Below are 5,000 nucleotides of genomic sequence, written 5' to 3' on the forward strand. Positions count from 1 at the left end.
CGGTCTATAATTAACACGGAGGGACCGGTTTTCCAGCACTGGCTGCTGAGCTTCTTGTATTGTATTCTGTTGCATTAGACACCGAAATCTCTTTTCAAAAACACAGAACATACAAAACTCACACACACACACACACACACACACACACACACACACACACACACACACACACACACATTCCTAACCCAACCCCCAACCCCCAGCCCATTCACAAAGATACCATCGTTGAAAAAGACTTAGATCCAAAAGAATGGGGTCGAGTATGTGGGGACAGGGGGGTGAGGGGGTTGTTGGGAGGGGGGAGTGGGGGAGGATAGGTCAACAACAGAACGTTCTGGAAGACTGAAGACGGATGAGCAGAAAGTCCACAATAACCGGCGGCCTCATTGTCACTTCATCAATGCATGCTTCGTCAAATACCCCGGTCACAGGCCTAGCAGCGAAGGTGAAGGGTAGGGGGTTTTACTCGGGTCAACAGAAAAAGAAGAAGAAGAAGAAGAAAAGGAAGAAAAACCAGAAGAAGAAGTAGCAGTAGACGTCGTCGTAGTCGCAGTAGTTGTTCTTAATGGTACTTTATAGTACGTAGTATTAGTAGTTGTAGTTATTATCTCTACTGCTGCTGCTACTGCTGTTGCTGCTGCTACGACTACTACTACTACTTGTACCAGTTGTGCTTGTACTTAAAGAAGAAAATGGAAAACAAAAACGAAACAAAAACCGAGTTAAGGTGTTGAGAGTTTGCATTGACATTTCTTTTCTTTTTCTTTTCTTTCTTTTTTATTTATTTATATATTTTGTTGTTGTTGTTGTTTTTTCGAGGGGCGGGGGGTGGGGGGGTGGGAGTGGACGATCTTGTTGGGAGGATTGTAGAGTTTATATTAACTGTGGTCGTCAAAGAGTGTGCATGTTTGCGCGGTGGTGTTCTTGAAAGTGTGGTGACAGGTGGACAGTTTCGGCAAGTTAGTGTGCGTGAGGGAGATGTGTGTGTGTGTGTGTGTGTGTGTGTGTGTGTGTGTGTGTGTGTGTGTGTGTGTGTTTTACAGGTTAAAACTTAATGCTTTAAAACTAAATGTTGAAAAAATGTCTCATGCAACTGTCGAGAACTCAAATACGCATGTACTCTTTGAATGTTAGGCCTTAAAGCCATTTTTACCTGGATTTTCGGGGGGGGAAATCGCTTAAACATGTTGTTGATAATTTTGTACTGTTGTTAAAAATTTGTGTCCTGTTGGACATTTGATTTTATTAAGTTTACAGTTAAGTTTGTTCAAGGCTCTTGCTCCTTTATATATGGATGTCTTTTTTTCTCCCTAAAATTACAATGCGTGGATAAACATCAAACTGAAGAACACACACACACACACACACACACACACACACACACACACACGGCCACGCACACACGGCACAGATACACGGAGACGTAGGTAGGTACATATGTAAAGTAAACCCCATCCATCCACTTGGCGTGCGGTGGGAGGACGTTTATATAGGAGGGGGCATTTTACAGTTGGGTGACGTTTTATTCAGCGACACCGTAGAAACGTGTGTGCGCACGTTGCTCTGTAATTAAACTGTTTGGAATATAAATATGCGGGTCTGGAATGAATGAATTAATCTTGCATGGGACGGAGCAGGCATGAACTTGAGGAGAGTTAAAGCAGTGTCTTGGATTGGGGGGAAGGGGGAGAGAGGTTGGGGGTTTGGGGGGTATATGTGTGGGGGTTATGGGGGAGAGGGACCTGGGGAAACAGTCTCATGGGAGGAGGGGTGTGTGTGGGTGGGGGGGGGGGGGTATGCCAGGGAAGAAAAGATTTGATGTCTCTCGAATAAAAACCACGTATATCGAACAAAAGGCTTTCCACAATACATGTCACCTACATTTTATTGTTACCGAAACTTTTACGGGTTATTTCAGATCCACGCATTATATATTCGTGTTTTTGTTTTGTTTTGTTTTTTGTTTGTTTGTTTTGTTGTTGCTGTTGTTGTTGTTGGTGGTGGTGGTGGTGGTGATGGTGTGTGTGTGTGTGTGTTACTCGGTTTGAACATCTTGTTTGTTTCGTTTGTCTGTCTATGTATGTCTGCCTACCTGTTTTTCAGTTTCTTCTGTTTGTGTCTGTGTTTTTTATCTTTATGTCTGTCTCTCTGTCTCTATCTATATATCTCTGTTTCTCTTTGTGTCTTCGTCTGTATGCCTTTCTGTCTGTCTGTCTATCTATTTTTTTATATTCTTTTTGTTTCTCTCTCTCTCTGTGTCTCTTTGTGTGTCTCTGTGTATGTGTCTCTGTCTCTCACTCTTTCTCTCTCTCACTCTGTTTGTGTGTGTGTGTGTGTGTGTGCGTGTGCGAGTGATCAATAGTACAAGTGTTAAAGGAAGAAGAAGAAGAACGAGTTGAAGGAGAAGCAAGAGCAGCAACACTACAACTTCCACCATGGTCATCCACTACTACTACCCACCCACCACCACCACATCCATCCACTACATCAACCACCACTACCACCCACCACCACCACTTCCACTACCACATCCACCACCACCACCATCACAACCACCATACTACCATCACAACCACCACACTACCATCACAACCACCCCCACCCCCATCACAACCACCACCACCATCACAACCACCCCCACCCCCACCGACAACAGCAACAACAAGAACAAACGCAGTAGAAGAACAAAAAAATAAAGAACCTCAATCCTTTCACCGCCAGTCAATTTAGAGTACATAATTCCCTTGTGGTATAAACACAGAAAAGACAGTGGCTAAGAACAGCTGAGGATTCCCCCAGCGATGTATAGAAAATATGGTCTATCCTACCACCGAACATTAAGAACAGCAGGTTCATGGATAGCAGAGCAATGTATGGTCACCTTTCAGTGACATGGGTCCTCTACCACGCCTGTGCATAAATGCAAGCTTGGCAGTGAAAGGGTTAAAGTGCAGAGTTTTTTTTTTTTCCTTTTCGCGAACCCCTGAATCGGCAAGACATACGCTGTTCTTTTCCATTGAAATCCACTGCTGAGCCAGACACAGAAACAGCAACAATGACAACAACAACAACAGTGTGTGTGTGTGTGTGTGTGTGTGTGTGTGTGTGTGTGTGTGACTGACAGACAGATAGACGGGAAGATACTGAAGAACGAAAATGTTTATACTGCCAACAAGAGATAGGGAGGAGCCATAAGAGGGTTATACTGACATAGAGTGAGAAACAATGAGAACGTTGATGTTTTTGACTTTTTGCATTCATTATCAGTTGTTTCGCTTGTCAGTTTAACGACTTCTCTTTTACGAAGTCCTTTAAGTAATTTCCTGTAACTGTATTTAGAGGGTTTTTTTTGTTTGTTTGTTTGTTTGTTTGTTTTGTTTTTCTTTCAAATTTCACCCACATTTTTACCCTCATTTGCCCAGTTTCCCCAAACCCTCCATTCATCCACATCTCCCACCCCTTCTAACCGATAATACTCAGATGTATTCATAAATACTTTTACAAAATGTCTTCAATCACCGATATGTGTGACGGGACATTAAACAAAAAATTCCTTCCTACACACACACACACACACACACACACACACACACATACATACATACACACGCGCACGCGCGCGCGCTGCACACATACACACCACAAAGATGTATAGATCAACAGAGAGAGAGAGGTAGAGAGAGAGATTCAAGATTCAAGATGATTTATTCATATAGGCCAAGGCCCCTAATGAAGGGGTATATGAACAGACTACAATGAAAAACAAAGAAAAACAAAAACAACACAAAAAATTCACATAATACAACATACTTAGAAAACTCAGTATAACATAAGTTCAAATGAAAACTAGCCTAGCAACGAAACAGTGTTTTCATGACGTAATAGTTTCTCGGACTTTGAAAGCTTTTTATAAATACAAAGCAAGGTTTCTACCAATTTCACAGGAGGTTGAAGACATTAACAAGTTCAATTTAAACATATTTCTATAATATTTAAGCTTAATAAATGATTCTCGACTATTCCTCAAAGCTGGACAACAAAGGACAAAGTGCATTTCATTTTCTGTCGAATCTTTGCATAATGGACAAATCAGATCAGTGTCATTACATATTCTGTATCTATAATGATGAACCGCTAGCTCAGAAATACCTAATCTGAATCTTGTTGTTATATATTTCAAATATCTATCCATATTTAGCATCAGGTAGGGTTTCAAGTCTGGGCCATTGTTGAAATTCCTATAAAAATAAAATCTTTCACTATTTTGAATATGATCAGACCATTTCTGCCATCTACAATCGATCAAACGTTGGCGAAAAGCACAAACAAATGACTGAATGCTGCCAACACCTTGGTTTAACCAAACAAAACCAAACCCATACTCAAATAAACAGTAACGTATTTTTGTTACCCAATATACTTTGCCTCTAGTATCTAAATCAAACAGCATATCATAAGCTTTACGAGGTAATCTGTTGGCATCCACTTCTAATAACCTTTCAACACCTAAAAATGTCTTCAAAGGGCTCTATCTAGCCCCACAACTCCGAACCGTATAACACAACTGGCTGTACCTGAGCATCAAAGAGAGAGAGAGAGAGAGACAGAGAGAGGCGTACACACACGCTCGTACGCACGCACGCACACACACACACATCAGAAATACGAGCTTGCACACACACACACACACACACACACGCGCGCGCGCGCGAACGCGCTTTTAAATATGTTTGTACCAATCTGAGTGACTGCACCTGCTGTGTCTGTATGTCTCTCTGTCAATGTAGCGGACGTTACGGTAACACAAGAGGATAAAAGTTACTCTCACAGTAAATAAAACCAGTGGGATCGTTCACTGTGAAACTCTCGTGAAAGTAGACGAGGAGCCAAAAAAAAAGCTGACACAGCGCCCTTTGTTGCACACACACACACACACACACACACACACACACATCCCAGTGCAATATGCAGATGTTATATGTATGTGGATGAATGTAACT

At 41.9% G+C, this 5,000-nt stretch overlaps 1 protein-coding gene across 2 annotated transcripts in view; it reads left to right on the forward strand.

Moving 5' to 3' along the window:
• The window catches only part of LOC143299037 (uncharacterized), a 216,355-nt gene that overhangs the window by 65,126 nt on the left and 146,229 nt on the right, over nt 1-5,000 (forward strand). The window lies entirely within an intron of this gene.

Source organism: Babylonia areolata, chromosome 24, assembly GCF_041734735.1.
Source record: "Babylonia areolata isolate BAREFJ2019XMU chromosome 24, ASM4173473v1, whole genome shotgun sequence".
Classification (NCBI taxonomy): domain Eukaryota; kingdom Metazoa; phylum Mollusca; class Gastropoda; order Neogastropoda; family Buccinidae; genus Babylonia; species Babylonia areolata.